This window comes from Glycine max, chromosome 17 (assembly GCF_000004515.6).
Source record: "Glycine max cultivar Williams 82 chromosome 17, Glycine_max_v4.0, whole genome shotgun sequence".
NCBI lineage: Eukaryota > Viridiplantae > Streptophyta > Magnoliopsida > Fabales > Fabaceae > Glycine > Glycine max.
The window spans coordinates 19,431,659-19,453,306 of NC_038253.2; the positions used below are offsets into that span (position 1 = coordinate 19,431,659).

At 34.0% G+C, this 21,648-nt stretch overlaps 1 non-coding gene across 1 annotated transcript; it reads left to right on the top strand.

Moving 5' to 3' along the window:
- The first annotated feature begins 18,444 nt into the window (after nt 1–18,444).
- On the top strand, nt 18,445–18,551 carry LOC113000053 (small nucleolar RNA R71). Its single transcript, XR_003265324.1, has one exon. It is a non-coding gene; the product is annotated as a small nucleolar RNA R71 (small nucleolar RNA).
- Nucleotides 18,552–21,648: the final 3,097 nt, after the last annotated feature.

Below are 21,648 nucleotides of genomic sequence, written 5' to 3' on the forward strand. Positions count from 1 at the left end.
AAACGGGATGTGTACCTAGGAGCCTACCTGAATGGGTAAGTTAAACTGAACAAATGAATTTAAATAATGTATAATACTATAATAACCTATATTGGTTTCAACTGCAGTGCACATTGGCAAATGATCGTCATTTTGCCTAAGGAAAGTGTTGTCATCTGGTTTTGTTTGTTGCATAATAGGTCAGACAACTACCTAAAAGGAATAATTAACATGTCAGTGTTATTTTTCAATACATTTGCATTCAGGAAAATTAATATTTTAATTGTACAATAAGCATCAATGTTTGTATTCAACAGTGCTTTGAAAGGACTTGACGATACTCTACAACCTAAATCCAAGGTTGGTGCTAGGTGGATTGTTGTTAAAGTAAGTGATTTAAACAATGTTTCTACTTATATTTTATGTCTGTGTAGACTAATTTGTAGTTAACGTTGAATATCTAAATTTCATTATGTATTTAGTGTAATAAACAAAAAGGAAGCACTGAGTGTGAGTATTACGGGATGCACTGGATGTCAACTATAATCTTAGGAAGTTTCAAGAATAATTAGGAAACGGTAATTGTTTATTTCAAAAAAATTTGATTTTGTTATGATTGGTATTATATTATTAACTTATGTTTTATTTTATCATGCAGTATTTCAATGATGTTAGACCATTGGAATCAGAGAGATTGAAGGCGCTTCGCCTCCAATTGGCAAAGTATTATCTAAAAGTTAGAAATGAAACTTAGGATGTTTAGGCAAATTTGTAATTTTAGTTTTCTTAGTTTACTAGCTTGTTTTACATTTTTTACAATTCATGTCTCCTTTTAACATTGAATATTCTTTATTCATAGTTAATAATAAATTTGTCATGAAATTTTTCTGCTAAAAACTGTTTCAAAATAGAATGCAAATTATATATGTTGTGTTGTGTGGTCTGATTTAAAATTTTCAGGTTAATTTTTGGGTTTATTGAAAAAATAGACAGTGTACTAAAAAATTTTTCCTAATAACAACATTGGTTTTTTTTAAAAACTAATGTTAACCTACACAAACATCGGTTTTCTAAAAAACCAATGTTAACATTGGCAGTTAACATTGGTTTTGCTATAAAACCGATGTTAACGTTGGAAGTTAACATCGGTTTTTGCCAATGCTAATATGAACATATATACCTTTTTTGTGTAATTCTTATTATATAACACCGGTTATTTAAATAATCGATGTTGTTATTTTACGTTAACATCGGTTTTCAAAAATCGATGTTAACGATAATACTTTTAACGTCAGTACTTTCAACATCGGTTAATAACTGATATTGAAAGTCCTAAATAACCGATAAGCTTATTTTCTAGTAGTGCACGTCATCACTCAACGGAAGGAGATTTAACTATAAGTATCAAAGATAAAAATATGAAAATGTGATGTAACAAAATAATAATTAAATAGCTATATGAAAAAAAAGCATATTCCAAATATAAAAAACACATTTTTAAGTATTTTCTTTTTAACAATACCTCAAGATTTAGGGATATTTCAAGAATTGATCACCACGTTTTTTCAACCTGTTTTATATTTAATGAGAATGAGAACGAGTTAATCATGCATGATAAATGTTAGTAAGGTATTTTTAATTTTGACTATTTCTTCATTTTGTTCTCTCCCCACACCCATGATTGTGGTCCTTCTTCAACGCAGACTGTAGTGTATCTCACGTTTCCAAATAAAATATTTGTCACCAAGAAAACATTGTCACCAGGACTTTGTTTGACGAACAGTGAGATTCTTCTATGCTTCTTCTGGGGTCCCCCTTAATTGTTTGCAATCGTTACCAGCGAATCGTGCCTTCCAGAATTAATTAATTTCTCAATTTGGATGATGAAACCATACACTTGACACAAACAAGCTTTTTATAACACACGAGTAGTAGCACTTGTTGGATTCTATTTCTGCATCTTTTTTTTTTTTTATGTTTTCCTTTTAATAAAAATTAGTGCATGAAAAGTTGTTTAAAATGAAGAAAAAAAAATCATTCAATTCATTCATAGTAAAGGGTGTGAAGAGTTACATTTAACTATTCATGTATTAATAACTTAATATGTTATTATTATAATTATATTAGATAAAACTAACTGAAAAGTTAACTAGAAGTTAAAAGTTAGCTGAAAATTAAAAAATTGAAAGTTGGTAATTGAAATCTGAAAAATTAGTTTATTAAATTACAAGTATTTGAAATAAGACCATCATTTATTTTTTTTTAAAAAAAAATAATCAAGAAATTTGATAAATATATTAAGAATAAAAGGAAAGAAAATATAAAAAAGTTAGAAGCTAACATTTTAAAAATGTTACTAAAAAAATGCTAGAAACTACTAAAAAGTTACTAAAAAAATATAACCGTTGAAATGAATTAGTCCGGCCCACCTTAATTCACCATGTAAACGAACCAACCCAACTCGACTCATTTTCTATTGAGTCATAAAAATGTTGGTTTGACCTGTCCTACCTAAAGTTAAAAAAAAATTATATTTTTAAAAATGAATATTCAATAGAAAATCAATTTTTTTAGAAAAAATGAATATTCAGCAAAATTTTGAATAATCAAGGATAACATTATTTTTTAAATCTCGTGAGTTTAAAAATAGAAAATACTAGTTAAATTAAATTCTCCACTATTCACACACCACAATCTACAACAAGACATATCAAAAAGCTAGAAAGCCAAATATATATGATAATCCTATAATTATAAATTTATATTAAAAGAAACTTAGAGAAATGACAAAAACATTTCATGCTTATTATTTTAATTTTCTAGGTGTTTTTAGGTGAGTTAGGTGGGCTAACCTAGCCCACCACGAGTTCATCCCAGGTGGGTTGTGTCGTAGGTGAGTTGGGTCCATTTTTTAAGATGGTCACAAAATGTTAAAAAAAAAACATAGCATGCCCTCAACTCGAATCCATGGTGGGTCAGGTTGGTCCACAAGTTTTGATCCATCTTGTTGGCTTTTAAAAAAAGCTTATATATCGAACAATTAAATAAGATTTTTATTTGGTAAACAAAGTTAAAAATTAACTAAGATGTTTTACGAACATATCCTACATGTATTAAAATAACTTTAATTAATATTTTTTAATTAATAGTTATAATTACATTTTATCTTATAAGTATATTAATTACTTCATTTAAGAAGTATTAAATTTGTAAAGATATAAAAATGCAAAAAAGTGAAATTTTTTTGTTAGAAAAAAATAACATTATATTATTAATATAATAATTTTTTAAATGAAATTAGTATTTTAGCATGGAAATTAAATGTATTTTTATATAATTAAAATTTATAATAAATAAATGTTTTTTAACATATAATTATGTTTAATGGAAATTTATACTAAATAAATATTTGAAATATATAAATTATTTTATAATTATATTCAATAATTTAAATTAAAATATAATATTTTTTAATTATTAATATTTAAAAAAATATTAAAATTTAATTTGGAGATAGATAAAAGATCCAAAGATAAAAAAGAAGGGTAATTTAATATAGGGGAGAGAAAAAATTTATGTCTAGTTATGGAAGTAGGGCATGAAATAAACATGTAAAGAAGATAAAGAGGGAAAAAATATTGCAAATGTAAAATTGAGAGGGTGAGAAAAGTGAGACACACTATCCTACTAGACAACGAGAAAGAGAAAGAAATAGAGGAGAGAAAATCATAAATATGATAGGCGTGTAATACTATATGTTAAAAATGGTATTTTAGATCACGAATAATTTTTACTTGAGGTGTTTTGACATTATCCTAAAGGACTTATCTGCAGTATCTAACCACTACTAAAATTTATTGATTTAACATCGCAAGGCTAACATTGGTTTTGTCGAAAACCGATGTAAACAAAAACATGGTGGCATTGTCGTAAATAACATGACTTTATTAACATCGGTTTTAAAAAAAACGATGTTGTATCTTTAGTTAAATTAAAAACCCCAAACCTTTCTTTTCTCCCCGCGCTCATCAAAAACCCTTTTCTCTCCTTGCAACTTTCTCTCCCCCACGCTCGTTACCTCGCGACCACTGACGATTGTCACCATCGTATCTGCCATCATTGTCATTGTGCGTGGCACAACGCAACCCTACGAAATTTACATCTAAGGTACTGATAAGAGATGATAATGGTTAGATAGAATTTTCAATAATGTATCTTCACTGCTATTAATATTTCCAATGGGTTCGTGAATTCATTGTTTCATAGGTTTTAGGCACTATTGGCTCCTGGTTCGTGGGTTCGTGAACATAAAACTTGTTCATAGAGAGGGTAATGTTGTGAACATAAAACTTGTCTAGTGGGTTCGTGAGTTCCTTGTTCCATTGGACACTTTTGATTCGGTAAGTTTTCAATTATTTCCTCTTCAAATTTATTGATCTTTCCCAGAGATAGCTGTAACAATTTAAACAATGTAAAATTGTAACTCCCAGAGATACCTGTTATTGTTAGTGCCTTGTAGTGATTTACTGAATTTGTTCTTGACTCGAATCCATGATTTAAAGGCTTTTAATTGAGTATTACGTGATTGAATAGAAGCTATAAGGATATGATGTTGTATCCACGTGTGATGGTTGATTGCACAAATGGTGTGAATGAGGTAGCTATTGAACCTAAAATGTGGAGTTGAAAGTTGATATTTCCATACTGTAATATTAATTTAGAACTACTTCCAAGTGATTTATAAGTGTTTTTGAACCATTACAAGACGTGCCTGTGAAATTGGATAGAGTATGTTAGACTATGTTGTGACATTAGAGAAAATTGCCTTATCGGAACCTTTATTCAAACCTGCCATATGATTACCATATTTAAGTTCTGAAAGTTGCATTTCAACCCCTGAAAATTTTGAAGACTCAACATTTAAACCTTTTTGGTTTCATTCCATTTTGATATCTCTTAAGATTGTTTTAAAATCCTTGTAAGACAACATGTTCAAACTAGCTTTTGGATGAGTTCGGTGTGGCATGACATGTAATATGAGAACTTGTAGTACACCTAGATTTTGGGCTTTGAACCTATGATGTGTTTCCTATTTTAGGCTACATCCAGAGATCTTAGTTGCATGTGTGTACTAGAGTAATGCTTAGAAATCCAAATAGTTCTTTGGTAAGTTAGCTATACCTCTAGGCATTGTGAATTGGGTCCTGTTAAGCTTTGGTAATATTGTACTATTAAAAGAGTAAATAACCTAGTGTGTCCCTTGGAAGTGTTAAGCTTTGTTACTTTAGTGTCTAAAATTAAGTAAATTAATTTTATTTTCTGAAATTGCAATCTGTCAGTTTCAAGTGTAACATGTGACTTAAGTGATTAATATTAACATTTGTTTAAGGATCAAAATGATACTAAGTGGTTAAAATTATGGAGTTAGTTGAAATGACTAAGAATTTTGGGATTTATTTAAATTTTTCTTAATTTTAAGGACTCGTGTAATAGTGCTTTAACACTTTCAACACTAAAAGTTAAGGTGATTTACCCGTTGTCTCTACCTTAGTATACTTCTATCAAAGCATGAATATATTACTTAATTTATTATAATAGCACTCAATCATTATATTATCACCCACATTTTGGATTCATAAAAAAGAATCATCCATATTTTGGAGGCAAAATAGCACATATCAAAATCAGTGGTCAGTGGTTAAGTTAAAGAGAAACATTTTGTACTTCGAGGGTACACTAAATTTAGCATCTGATAATAACTCCGGACTTTCTAGCATCAACTTCGTTAAGTGACAACATTTTTATGTTAAAATTGAAATTTACTGTCATATTTTCTAGGAGATTGAGAAGACCTGTGTTATTGCTTCTAACTCAATTGGAAATAAAAATCTGGTTCGAGGTTACAATTAGAAACTTTAAGAAGAAAATGGAAAGCCTAGTCCAAATTGTGGGGTATAAGGAATAAAGATTCAAGGAAATGTCTTCTTTTGTACTAATAATGTCTAGGGAGATTGAATCATGAGTAAAAGTCAGTGGAGCCTGATTCAAATCAATATATATCAGAGCGTACAACAAACGATTGTCCTAAAACAGGACTCAAGTCTTAGTGTTGCATGTATGTACTAAAGTAATGCTTAGAAAGCTAAATAGTTATCGTATGAGTGTTTATGAATATGTCATTCTAGCGTATGACTGCTTAGGGATATGATGAACAGACAAACCACGTTTCTTTGAATGTAGGGACTGTAAGTGACTAGGTATTTCAATGACATTATGCATAGCACAAACAAAAATCTCTAATTAAATTCGACAACAAGGATGGTGTGACAGGTACTATATATGGCATACAATCATTTGGTCTACATGGTTGGCAAAAGGAACCATTTACTTTTCATCACATAAAAAAGATAATTAATTAAATTACAAATCTAATTATGATTAGATTGTGGTATTGGATTAAGGCTAAAAATATATATTCAACACCCGTTCTCCTCTTGAGATAAATATCCAATGGTTTATATGAATTTGTCTAATTAAGGTAGACTGTGGTTTAACAGTGACATGATTATCTTTGGTCTTACATTGCAATTTGGTTTTACAAGTGTTGCAAGTCCTTAGCTCAAGAGTCAAGACTGTAGTTTTTTTACTTTGGTCTATCACGCTCATGGATTCTCGATTCTTATATAGTGGCTGAAAATGACTTATATTTTGTTCATATTCCAGTTCTAACAAGGGCAAGATGTAATTGCAATCTGGTTAGGAATGGTATACTACTTTCATACAATTTTGGGATTAATACAGGTCGTATTATATATTGTTAGGGAATTTGTTTATGTTGAAGATTGAATCAATATTCATGATAATTCTCTTGCTCAATTATATATATATATATATATATATATATATATAATTACTAACCAGATTTCATACCAAATCCAGATTTCATATCAAATTTTGAGAATATTTTGACAGAATTTAATCTGTTGAGTAAATCCTTCTTATTTGGGATTGGATATCTAATCCATTGTAATGCATGATTTAAAGGTTTATAATTTATAACTAAGCGGGGTGTTCCTCGTTCAAGCTCAGCTTGTTTGTTAACATAAAAATCCGCACAAGACCATGGGCTTTTACTTTTCCGGATTAGACCTTTGTCAAGCAAATCCTTTATTTCCTTTTGACAATATTGAAGAAGTTCTTCATTCATTTGAATTGGCCTAGCTTTGGTGGGAATTTGTTTTTCCCTGAAGTCTTTCTCATAAGGGAGATCGACAATGTGTTTCTTTCTGTCCCAAAAGGCATCAGGCAAATCAGAACAGACACTTGATTCAATATGTTTTAACAAAGATTGAATCCTTTCTTTTATTTGGGGTTTTTCTAGTTGGTTCTGAATATTACTAAAAGATACTTCTTCTTTTAAAAAATTGATTTGGTTAATTTTATTTGCTATGTGATTTATGTTTCTGGAGATTGGTTTAGTGGAAAAATTAAATATAATTTTTCTTCCTAAATAGCTTGTAGTTATTCCTTCCTTTGATATCTGGAGGGGAAATAAAGCTCTAATAAAAGGAGTTCCTAAGATTACTTCATTCTTAAGGTTTTTTTACCAAAAGAAAGCTTGTGTTAATCCTAAGGCCTTGATTTTCTATGATTGCATTTGACAGTTTAAAATTAATTTTTAACTTTGATCCATTTGCCGTACTTAATTTCTCTGATGTTTTTTCAAAGAATTTTGTTGGGATTAACCCTTCTAAGATACAATTTGAGTCGGCCCCTGTATCAAACAGGGCCATAGTTTCAAGCACAAAATCATTAATAATGATCTTAATATTTATGTAAAACTTTTGGATTTTGATCTTATTGATTAAACCCATAAACATATTATCTTCTGGATTTTCCATGTGGTTTGTGTCACTATTAGCGATGCTTTCAGAATCATTTTCTTCTTCGAGCTGAGAAAGGATATTTTGGTGAATTTCTTGTTGTTGGCGAAGTTCTTTTACTTCTTTCTTAAGATTATTGATTTCTGTTTGGAGGTCTTGGATTGTTGTTGGTTTAGCTGAAGTATTTTCTAACCTTCTAAGAATGTTACTAACATCAAATTTGTTATTGGTAATAAAATCCTTTTGTCTAGGTTTTACTTCCAATGTTTTCTTGAGCTTTTCTAAAAAAAAATTTCTTTTCCTGGGGGTCAGGTATAGAATTAATTGCTTCAAACAGGAGGTCTTGTTCTCTTGTTAAAGTGTTGATTTGTCCTTCATCCTCTGTAGATGACAATTGATCATCTTGTTGAATTAGATTTAGATTTTCATCAGAGGTCATGGAGGATGAGGTTTCTGTTTCTTCTTCCTCCGAACTTTGTATGAGCAAATTATTAATCTGCTCTTCAATGGCTGGTTCTAAATTAAGATTTCTTAATTTTCTTTTTAACCTACAATATTTGCTAATGTGACCTTGTTTTCCACAGTTATAGCATGTTACTTTAGATTTTAATTTTTGTCTTGAGTTTTCTATTTCTTTACTAGTTGAAGGCTTATGCGAGTATCTCCTCCTTGGAAATCTCTTTTTGGTAACTACTCTATTTTCATGGGCTTCTTTTCTAGAGGTCTTCTTCTTCTATTTTGGACAGGCCGGCAAGCCAAATTGTTCACAGAAAGATCCTAAATCTCTCTTTGTTTGGGCTTTCTCTTTAGCTAATTGTCTTTGAATTTTATCATCTTGACAAATTTTTAAGGCTACCTTTTGGACATAAGAAATTAATTGACTGTAACTTAAACTTTCGTATGGAATATCTCCATTGTATTGGCTACGGATTTTGTCTCTAACCTTATCTCCTAAAGATCTTGGAAGACCGGCTAGAAATTTTTCTTTCCAGAAAGGTTGTTGATTATCTTCTCTAGTATAGACCCTAGTCAAGAAAGTATCTTTGTACCATCTAAAATCTGATAAGGTTCTACACTTAAGATTTGATAATAATTCTGCAGACCTATCTTTCCATAAAGATGGGTCTCCAATAAAATGTTGTGCTATTGTAAAGATTAAGGTGTTAACAGCGTCAGGAATCTCTTTATCATCTCTCAAAATGCATGGAGAATTATATATATATATATATATATATATATATATATATATAATTCCCCATGCATTTGGCAAGCTGAAACTCAAATTTATAAATAATAATATAATGTCCTAGATGCCAATGACCCGTGATATTTGTTTGAAACAAATTAAATTTAAAAGTTTATCAGAAAAAAATCTCAGAGATCGGCATGAAAAATGTATAAAAATTATTTGTCAACAAATCTCTAGACTAGTCTTCCAGGAGCCACAGAGGCAGCACCACCATGTGGTGTGCATAACCACGACAAAGGTGCCTAAGACTATGGTGAGAAACTTGATATGATTATGTTATGAATTTGTGAAGCAACAAAACCACGAGCAGCTTGCATTTGGGCACGTTTCAAGAGTTGTCTCTCTTTCTTATGCGTGTTTTGGTGCCTTCGTAGTGCCTGTGAGTTTGCGAATTCTCTGCAACAGTATTGGCACTCATATTTTATAGTAAAATACAATAACTATTTGGTTTTCTAAGCAAAATAATTGTTGCGTATGGATTTTATAGTTTGATATGTTTGTTTCTTAAGTGTATGACTGCTTAGGGTTATGAACTTATGGTTTCTCTTGTTTGTTTTGGTAGTATATAGGAGCTTGGACTAAATTATTGAAACATCCTTATCCTATGGCCTTTCCTTTGATCAGTACTAAATCTTATCCTATGTCCACCATAAAATATATATAACATGGGCATGGTATAAAGTAGATTCAGTGGGTAACATGGACATGGTAATTTTGTAGGCACTTATCATTTTGTTGTTTACATTGTCATTCACGATATTCATTGTTTGAGACTGTTAGTGAGCATTATCACAGGTACGAATGCAAAACATACTTTTCTTGGGTTGTTTTTTGTTAGAGTCCTTTTTTACGTTGTTTTATGTGATTAATGACTATTGTTTTGTATATAATTAATGTTCATCATGAGTGAACCTTAGATTTCCGTTTGAGATTGAATACAATGATTCTTGCGGATAGTTTGCATTAATCGTTGTATTGAATCATGAATTGTTCAATTGGACAGTTTGGAAAGAGTCATATTTTTATGGTAGATTCATTTGTTAAGGTTAAGATTATTTTGTTGCATTTGATTAAATTTCAGTAGAATGCATTTCTAGTTGTTCTTTAAGTGCATACTTGATTGTCGGAGAATTAATGTCACCACTTTCATGTCGTGTACTTGGAGATCAATGCGAAATACTGTCGAAATTTTGTCAAATTTAACAAAATAGACTTAACGTTGATGTATGAAGCTACAAAAAAAAAATGTCTTCCTGAATGGGATAGGGCCACACCTTTAATGAAAAAGTGAGATTTTCATGCATCGAATAACTTTGTGAGTATCATGGAGTTATTATTTAGATGGATCAAAGTTGGATGAATGAAAGTCGCATGAGCCCTACATATGAGGAAGGTGTGGAACAATTCTTGTAATTTTCTTCCGAAAGAAGTCGACTGGATGGGGATGGAAATTTTTTTGTCCTTGTATAAATTGTTTAAACGGGAGACGAAAAATACTGGATGACATATGAGAGCATCTATTGTGTGATGGGATTAAGAAGAATTATACAACATGGATATGACATGGTGAATTGACAAACATGCAGAGGGGGTCACAATCTGAACCATTTGATGTAGAAATGAGAGATCGCTTAGAGGATATGATTCGTGATCTTGGACAAAGAGTCTTTTCAGCAAGCACATGCCCCTATGTATGATACATTGCAAACTAATTCAAAAAAGCCTTTGTATCTGAGGTGCAAGAATTCCTTGAGCGATGTTCAGTCTGGTTAATGTGAAGGCCAGATATGGGTGGAGTGACAAAAGCTTTAGTTCACTGCTTCAAGTAGTGCACGATATGTTTCTAGAGGAAAACAGTTGCCAAAAAAGTTACTATTAGGCCAAGAAGATACTGTGTCCGATGGGTATGGAGTATCAGAAGATTCATGCTTGCCCAATTGATTGCATACTGTACAAACATGAGTTTGAAGAAATGCACAAATTCCCAAGGTGTGGGGTATCACAGTACAAAGTGAAGGATGATGACGAGTGCAATAGTGACGAAAACTCAAAGAAGGGCCCTCCAGCGAAGGTGTTGTGGTATCTTTGATCGAGGCCGTACCCGAATCAAATAAACATTAAAATGTAGTAACTAGGAAGTGATCCTAGGTCATTTCCCAACGAGCAATGATAAACCAAATGTTCATAACAGATAGTAGGAAATAGTAACAAATTAGGGCGGGGGGGGGGAGGGGGGGTTGTTTGCTTTTGTAAATTAAATAGCGAGTAAAATTGAATTAGAAAAATATCAGAATTAAAATACGTTGTTTCTCCTTAATTCACAAGCAAGTCTCTTATCCTAAGTTGCGAGAATTTATCCTTTATCAGTTTAACCACTTAATCCAACCCTAAATTAAATTACTAAGCGAAATTCAACATAAGGCATTCATTATGTGATTAAGCATCACATACACCAATTACTTACAAACGATCATTAAGCATGAACGTAAATTAAGCGCAGAGACAATTAATCAAGCACTAAGCATGCATGAATTAATAGGAACAAATTCAGAGTAATTAGTGAAGGGGAAAAACTGAACAGAATTTAACAGTAATAATAGAACCTCAAAGAGAACTGTGCTTGATCCTCAAGAGAAAGCAACGCTGGGGACTTAGCCTTCCATTAATCAATAGAGAACGAACTTATAAATTGAAGAACGAAATTTTATTGCTACTAGAATTGCAAAACGAAAAGATGTCTCAAAGAAAAGCCTAAAACTAAAAAACGAAAATAGGAGAGAGAGAGAAGAGAAAGGACTAAACTAGAACCTTGGTGCTGTTATATAGTTTTCCAGCCTCAAAGCTTACAAATCTGTTTTAAATCCAAGCCCATAAATAAAATCAAATCAAAACTAGATAAGATAAGATCTAGATGAAATAATATCTAGATGAGATCAAATCTAAATAATATCTAGATAAGATAAGATCTAATTTTGTAGAACAAAATAGTATGTCCTCTTCAAATCCAAGCCCAATTCTGGATTCAAGCCCAATGCTTCATTAATTCCTGAAATTAGATTTAAAACATCAAATTAGCTTAATGGGCCCAAATAATAAAACTGCCTAATTAATTTGACAATTAAAATTAATCAGTACTTAAAATGGTGCAAAAAGGGTTAAGAAATAGGAGAAATTAATGGCACATCAAAACCCCCCATACTTAGCCTTTTGCACTCCTGGGCAAAATGAAATAAAGAACAAAATCCAAGGATATCAAAGAAAGACAAACAAAACATTTACATATTTCTCAATGAACATCAAGGAATGAAAGGAATAGGTAACATCTAACATGAAGAGATCCAAAGAGTCAAGACATTCATGAAAATCATCCAAGCAACCCAATCATGGCAAAATAGTAAATCTGCTCAATAATGAAAAGTGATAAAGCCTCACAAGATATACACTCTATCTCTCAAGTGTCTAGACTACTGTTTACTCTCAAAGCACCCATGAAAACAAACACCACGTAGACTTGGCAAGATTCTAAAATTGACAATCAACCCATAAACACAAGCACATGAGGATCAAAAGGTCTTTTAAGGTTGTAATGGGGCCAAGGACAAGGTAGGGAAAAATATGGAATAAGTAGCTAAATCCCAAAGGAATAGAAGAGCAATGGGGAATAAGTGGAAATTAAGCACAAGTAGTAAACCCAAACCCTCTAATATCAACAAAATCAACCAAGGCTCCCAAATCAAGACCTTATTTATTCAACTTCACTTCTTTTCTTCTTCTTTTTTTTTCTTCTTTTTTTTTTTGAATAGTACGAATTTGCAGCAACTGAATTTTTTTTTATTTTTTTTATTATTTTTTTAGCAGTACAAAATTGAAGATTAAAGCAAGAACAAGGCAATATATATATACATCAAGCATGGCCAAAATAAAACATTAAGCATGGTAAAAAAATCATATCTTCCAATGAAACATACCCCCTCCACACTTATTCCCAAAACAATTCCAAAGCTCCAAAATTCCTTAAGGGTAAGGTGATTTCATGGTTTTTCACTTAAGGCTTGTAATGAGCTTCAAAACAAAGAAAGGGGAACATAGGCTCAAAGGGGCTATCAAAGGAATTAATTCAAGGTAAGTCCATTAGGCTAGAAGCTTATAAGAACAAAATTGCCTAAATCATTTCCAAATATGCATGTGAATTAGGAAGCATCAACAAGAATCAAGCCAAGGCTATTGTGCAAGCAATCAATGGGGCAAAACACACCAAAAGATTATGATGATGGATGGCTCAAATTCTCACAAAGGTAAACTTATCACTTTCAAATTGAGCTTTCAAAACTATCATGACATGTAGAGGAAAAACAAGGATTTCAAATCACAAAATGTCCAGAGACTTTTATTTTCAGAATAATTACCCATTACTTAAACATATCCCATAATTCAAAGACAAACATGCAAATTTAACACAACAAAACTAACAAAATTAAACTAGACCCCAACAAAACTAAAAAAATTAAACTAATTTAACACAACTAACAAAACTAAAACCAAAGAACACTCCCCCCCATACTTAAACAACACATTGTCCTCAATGTAGCACAAGTAAAAGATTGAAAGCAATTAAACCATCAAATAGAATCGGACAAATGCAATAAAAGTAAAGAAGGAGATAGGAAAGAAAAACTCCCTAAGTCATGGTGGAGGAAGAGTAGGGTGGAGTAAGGTGGAGTAAGGAAGTCTCTTCCACCACTATGTCCACTAAAGAAGGGTTTGTGAGGAATGGCTTAAGTCGGTGTCCATTGACCTTGAAGCTCTTGTGTGTGGAGTCGCTTTTGATCTCAACTGTACCATATGGAAAAACATTAGTAACAACAAAAGGACCAATCCACTTAGACCTCAACTTACCACTCATGAGTCCAAGCTTAGAATTATACAATAACACTTTTTGCACAACCATGAAGTCCTTCTTAATTATCATGCTATCATGGAACTTCTTGGTCTTTTCTTTGTAGAACTTGGCATTCTCATACGCTTCTAGGCAGATCTCATCTAACTCACTCAGTTGCAACTTTCTTTCCTCACCAGCTTGATCCATAGAGAAGTTGCAGGTCTTCACTGCCCAGTATGCTTTGTGATCAATCTCCACTAGAAGATTACATGCCTTTCCAAAGACAACCCGATAAGGAGGCATTCCTATGGGTGCTTTGTAGGCAGTCCTATGTGCCCAACGAGCATCATCTAGCCTGGTACTCCAATCTTTCATGTTTGGCTGCACAATCTTCTCTAAAATTCTCTTGATTTCCCTGTTAGAAATTTCTGCATGTCCATTGGTTTGGGGGTGGTATGGTGTGGATACCCTGTGTACAATCCCATACTTTTTAAGCAAGGCATGCATTGATTTGTTGCAAAAATGGGTTCCTTGATCACTAACGATTGCATTAGGTACTCCAAACCTGCAAAACAAATTAGATATGATAAAATCTACAACAACCTTAGCATCATTAGTTCTAGTGGGCTTGGCTTCCACCCATTTTGAAACATAATCAACTGCAAGGAGAATGTAAACATGACCAAAAGATACAGGAAAAGGGCCCATGAAATCTATGCCCCAGACATCAAACACCTCACAAAATAGCATAGGTTGTTGAGGCATTTGTTGTTGCCATGTAAGTGCACTTCCTGCTCTCTGACACTGTTCACAAGTGCTACAAATCTTCCACGCATCTTTAAAGATGGTGGGCCAATAGAAGCCACAGTCAAGCACTTTGCGAGTTGTCCTTTGAACACCCAGATGACCTCCCGATGCGGAAGAATGACAAAACTGCAGGACTAAGTCAGTCTCATGATCTGGAATGTATCGTCTAATGACCTGATCACTGCACAATTTCCACAAGTAGGGGTCATCCCAAATAAAATGCTTAGCATCACTTTTAATTTTATCTTTTTGAGCCTTAGATGCTAAGGGAGGAAAAACAGAAGCAACTAAATAATTAACAATGTTAGCAAACCAGGGAGTAGAAAGAGAATCAGAAATACTATACAATATATATAAATGATCATCCAGGAAATCATCCCGAATGGGTGAGTCCTCATCAGACACATGTTCGATCCGACTCAAATGATCAACAACTAAATTTTGTGCTCCGCTCCTATCACGGATCTCCAAGTCAAACTCTTGGAGCCAGAGCATCCATCGGATCAACCTAGGCTTTAAATCAGCCTTCTGCAACAAGTACTTTAAAGTTGCATGGTCAGTATAAACAATAATGCGAGTACCAAGCAAATAAGAACGGAATTTTTCAAGAGAAAAAACTATGGCTAGTAGCTCTTTCTCAGTAGTAGTATAATTCGCTTGGGCAGCATCTAAAGTCCTAGAAGCATAATATATCACCCTAGGCAATTTATCAATTTTCTAAGCAAGGACAGTCCCCAATGCATAATTGGATGCATCACACATAAGCTCAAAAGGGACTGTCCAGTCGGGTGTCTGGATGATGGGGGTGGTAGTCAGTGCTCTTTTGAGGTAATCAAAAGCCTCTTTGCATTTATCATCAAAGTCAAACTCCACCTCCTTTTGCAACAAGTTGGATAGTGGAAGGGCTACCTTGCTAAAATCTCTTATAAAGCGCCTGTAGAATCCTGCATGACCAAGAAAAGATCGCACCTCTCGCACGCAAGAGGGGTAAGGCAATTGTGAAATAACAAATTTTTGCAAGATCTACTTCAATGCCCTTATTGGAAATAATGTGGCCTAAAACTATACCTTGCTCAACCATAAAATGACATTTTTCAAAATTTAGAACAAGGTTAGTTTCAGTGCATCTATTCAAAACTTTTTCGAGACTATCCAAACAATCATCAAAAGAGGATCCATATACAGTGAAATCATCCATAAACACCTCTATGCAATTTTCTAAAAAATCACTAAAAATACTAATCATGCACCGCTGGAAGGTACTAAGGGCATTGCACAGGCCGAAAGGCATCCTCCTATAGGCAAAAGTGCCGAAGGGGCAGGTGAATATGGTTTTTTCCTAATCCTCAGGAGCAATAGTGATTTGCATATGACCAGAAAAACCATCAAGGAGACAGTAGTGAGATTTACCTGCCAGGCGTTCAAGCATCTGATCAATGAATGGCAGTGGAAAAATGGTCCTTTTTGGTAACCTGGTTCAGCCTCTTATAGTCAATGCATACTCTCCAACTGTTCTGCACCCGAGTAGGAATCAGCTCATCCTTCTCATTTTTTTATCACGGTGAGGCCGGTTTTCTTCGGAACTACCTGGACGGGACTCACCCATTGGCTGTCGGAGATAGGATAAATGATTCCAGCTTGCAAAAGCTTGGTTATCTCCTTCTTCACTACATCAAGAATCACCGGGTTGAGTCTTCTCTGTGGCTGTCTTACTGGTTTAGCCCCATCTTCTAAATTTATTTGATGCATACATGTGGATGGGCTAATACCAGGAATGTCTGCCAGGGTCCAACCTATAGCCTTCTTATGCTTCTTGAGAACAGATAACAGCTTCTCCTCTTGCCCATCAGCAAGGGAGGCAGATATAATTACTAGAAAACTTTTGCTATCATCCAAGTAAGCATATTTTAAATTTGATGGCAGAGGCTTCAATTCTGGTGTGGGCAGCTGGATAGTGGTAGAAAGGGATGGTTTCTCAGCCTGTACCTCATAAAGAAAGTCAAAGGTATGTGTACTTCCTGAAACATGGTTAGTTCGATCTGACTCTATAAAATCAATCTCAAGAGGTAAAACATCACCAGACATGTAATCAATATCTAATTCAGATTCACTCTCAGCATCAAATTCAGACATATGATCAAGTGCAAATTCAGATTCAATGCATGAAGAGTGACAGGCATGCAGATTAGAATGAAGATCCGTCATGTATTCATCAACAATATGGTCAATTATTTCAACACGAAATACAGAGAGATCTTCAGATGGGTGTTTCATAGCATCAAGAATATTAAAATGAACAGTTATATCACCAAACTCCATAGTAGTGTGCTTGCATATACATCTATCTTAGTTCTAACAGTTTTCATAAAAGGTCTGCCTAGAATGATGGGAACTGATCCTTTAGAAAATCCTTCCTCCATATTCAAAATATAAAAATCAATAGGGAAAATCAGTTCACCAACTTTAACTAAGACATCCTCTATGAAACCAGTAGGATAGGCAACACTTCTATTTGCTTTATTGCATCCAGTAGAGGTATGTTTACCTCTACTTTTCTAAATGTTTCCAAGATCTCCTTCTCTGTGTCTTCCATTTTTTTGTTGGAAATTGCTCTTGGAGGGAATGGAAGAGGGATATGCTGCTTCTCTTTAGATTCACCTGCATTGAAATTGTTAGGTAACTTACTCTTTAAATTTTTGTCATCATCTTTTTCTGGAGTAGAGTGAGGTTGGGCAGGTTCATTGGCGGATGAGGAAGATGCTACTGGTTGAGGTCCTTGACACTGTTTTCCTGACCTCAATGTAATGGCACTCACATTTTTGGGATTCTGGACAGATTGAGAAGGTAATCTATCAGAATTTTGGGACTGTTGTTGATTTAACTGTGTAGCCAATTGTCCCATCTGATTAGTTAAGCTCTGAATGGAGGCTCTGGTCTCTTGTTGAAATTGCATGTTTTGCATAGTCATTTGCCTCACAAGTTCTTCAAGGGAAGGTTGCGGAGGGGCCTAAACTATTTGTTGTTTCTAGGGCTGTTGCTGTTGTTGCTGCTGGATTGGTGGAGGAATGTATGGTCTACTTGCTGTTGTTGTTGTTGTTGCTGCTGTTGTTGTGAAGGATTCGACCATCTAAGGTTGGGATGATTCCTCCATCCGGGCTTGTACCTGTTGCTGGAGAGGTCATAATTGTTTTGTTGTGGCTGATTTTGCTGCTGAGGTTAAGGAGGTCTGTTGTAGATGTTTGCAGCATAAGCTTCAAGCTGTTCAATTGCTTCAGATTGTTGCACAGAAGGGCAAAGGTCTGTGTGGTGGTTGGCAGAGAAGCATAAACCACAGAGTCTGGCAACAGGTGCAGATTTTTCATTCATGGCCAGTTGGGTTACCAGGTTAACCAAGGCATCTAGTTTACCTTCAAGCTTCTTAGTCTCTCCTGATGAGGATGAATTTGTGGCTACTTCATGCACTCCTCTAATGACAATAGCATCACTTCTGGCACTAAATTGTTGGGAGTTGGAAGCCATCTTCTCAATTAAATTTTTGGCTTCAACAGGGGTCATGTCTCCAAGGGCTCTACCACTGGCAGCATCTATCATACTTCTCTATGTTGTTGAGTCCTTCATAAAAATATTGAAGGAGAAGCTGCTCAGAAATCTGGTGGTGAGGGCAACTAGCACATAATTTTTTAAATCTCTCCCAGTATTCATATAGGCTCTCTCCACTGAGCTGCCTAATGCCTGAAATATCCTTTCTGATGGTCGTGGTCTTGGAAGCAGGGAAAAAATTTCTAAGAATACTCTCTTGAGGTCATCCCAGCTCGTGATGGACCTTGGAGCAAGGTAATATAGCCAGTCCTTTGCCACTCCCTCTAAAGAATGTGGAAGGCCTTCAGAAATATGTGATCCTCCTGGACATTTGGTGGTTTCAAGGTGGAGCATACAATATGGAATTCTTTCATATGCTTGTGTGGGTCTTCACCTACAAGGCCATGAAACTTTGGAAGCAAATGGATCAGTCCAGTTTTAAGAACATATGGTACATCTTCATCAGGGTATTGGATGCACAAGCTTTCGTAGGTGAAATCAGGTGTAGCCATTTCCCTTAGAGTCCTCTCACAGGGTGGAGGTTGTGCCATGTTCTCATAATGTTCAAAATCATAATGTTCAAAATTATAATGCTCAAAATCACCAATAACAGAATGCTCAGGATGCTCAAAAGGTACTAAATGATGTCTAACTAATCTATGAAATGTCCTATCTATATCAGGATCAAAGGGTTGTAAGTCAGATGAATTCCTCTAGTCATACACTAAATTCAGCATGCACAATTAGTTGCCTTCTTATGCAAGTAACAGTGTAGGTTTGAACTACAGTTACCATTAAATGATATCCAAATGACTTGAAATTTTGTGAGAAACCTTATAAAATGATGAGAAGATAGCACAAAAAATTTGAAACGAAAATTCAAAGTCTAACTATATAAGCTAAAAATGATAAGTTAAGAAAAATAAGAGAATAATACTTGGAAAATAAAAAACTTTTGACAGAATTTCAATTTTTGGAAGAAGGAGACCTCAGCTGGCCTATGGCCGGTTTCCATGGCATGGGAAATTTTTTTCTACCCCAAATACATATATAATAATTGTCATTCTGATACCCGGAGCAAAAGTTATGGTCATATGAAGTTTTGACAAAAATCAAATTTGCTACTTTTTTGGAACTTTCAAATCTGACCAAACTAAGGGCTCTAGCTATTTTTCCCACAAAATATGGATCAAAAGATGTGACCACAAAAAAAATTCAGCCAAAAATAACAACTCTAGCTACCAAAACAAAAAATCTAATTAATTCAGCAAGGGTGGTCGCTAAAATCCTGGCTACCTGATTTCCACTACTACTCTGTTTTGCCGCAAGCAAAAGTGGTCGCTAAATCCGTCGCAAAACACTATTCACAGCAAAACACCAAAACTGAAACAGGGGAAGCGCTTAACAGAAAAACTAAAACAGAACACACACTAAACAAAATACCAAGACACTAAACAACACTAACTAACACACACACTAACACAACACTAACACAAGAATTAAACACTAACACGACACTAGCTATTATGAACCTTTGGACACTGCTCCCCGGCAACGGCGCCAAATTTGATCGAGGCCGTACCCGAATCAAATAAACATTAAAATGTAGTAACTAGGAAGTGATCCTAGGTCGTTTCCCAACGAGCAATGATAAACCAAATGTTCATAACAGATAGTAGGAAATAGTAACAAATTGGGGGGGGGGGGGGGTTGTTTGCTTTTGTAAATTAAATAGCGAGTAAAATTGAATTAGAAAATATCAAAATTAAAATACGTTGTTTCCCTTGATTCACAAGCAAGTCTCTTATCCTAGGTTGCGAGAATTTATCCTTTATCAGTTTAACCACTTAATCCAACCCTAAATTAAATTACTAAGCGAAATTCAACATAAGGCATTCATTATGTGATTAAGCATCACATACACCAATTACTCATAAACGATCATTAAGCATGAACGTAAATTAAGCGCAGAGACAATTAATCAAGCACTAAGCATGCATGAATTAATAGCAACAAATTCAGAGTAATTAGTGAAGAGGAAAAACTGAACAAAATTTAACAGTAATAATAGAACCTCAAAGAGAACTGTGCTTGATCTCAAGAGAAAGCAACGTTGGGGACTTAGCCTTCCATTAATCAATAAGAACGAACTTATAAATTGAAGAACAAATTTTATTGCTACTGGAATTGCAAAACGAAAAGATGTCTCAAAGAAAAGCCTAAAACTAAAAAAACGAAAATAGGAGAGAGAGAAGAGAGGACTAAATTAGAACCTTGGTGCTGTTATATAGTTTTCCAACCCCAAAGCTTACAAATCTGTTTTAAATCCAAGCCCATAAATAAAATCAAATCAAATCTAGATAAGATAAGATCTAGATGAAATAATATCCAGATGAGATCAAATCTAAATAATATCTAGATAAGATAAGATCTAATTTTGTAGAATAAAATAGTTTGTCCTCTTCAAATCCAAGCCCAATTCTGGATTCAAGCCCAATGTTTCATTAATTCCTAAAATTAGATTAAAAACATTAAATTAGCTGAATGGGCCCAAATAATAAAACTTCCTAATTAATTTTGACAATTAAAATTAATCAGTACTTAAAATGGTGCAAAAAGGGTTAAGAAATAGGAGAAAATAATGGCACATCAATCTTCCATCCATTCCAAGGTTTAAGCATTTGTTTGCTAATGGAGACGACGCAAAAGACCTTACATGGCATGCAAATGGGAGAAACTGCGATGGAATGCTCCGTCATCCGGTTCATTCCTCCTAGTGGAAGAAGATTGATAGTTTGTATCCAGATTTTGGCAAAGAGGCAAGAAATCTTAGGCTTGGACTTGCCATTGATGGAATGAATCCATATGGCAGTTTAAGAACTCAACATAGTTCGTGGCCAGTTTTGCTAGTAATTTACAACTTGTCTCCTTGGTTGTGCATGAAACAAAAATACATGATGTTGTCTATGATGATATCGAGCCCATGACAACCAAGAAATGACATCGATGTTTATCTCAATCCCTTGATTGAAGACTTGACAAAGTTATAGGACGAGGGGGTTTTAGTGTTTAATGGGTTTCAAAATGACACTTTTCATTTGCGTGCAATGCTTTTTTGTACCATTAATGACTTTCCAGCATATGGGAATTTGAGCGGGTACAATGTTAAGGGCCATCGTGCATGCCCCACCTGTGAAGAAGACACAAGTTACATACAACTAAAACATGGTAGAAAAACAGTATACACTAGGCATCGACATTTTCTGAAACCT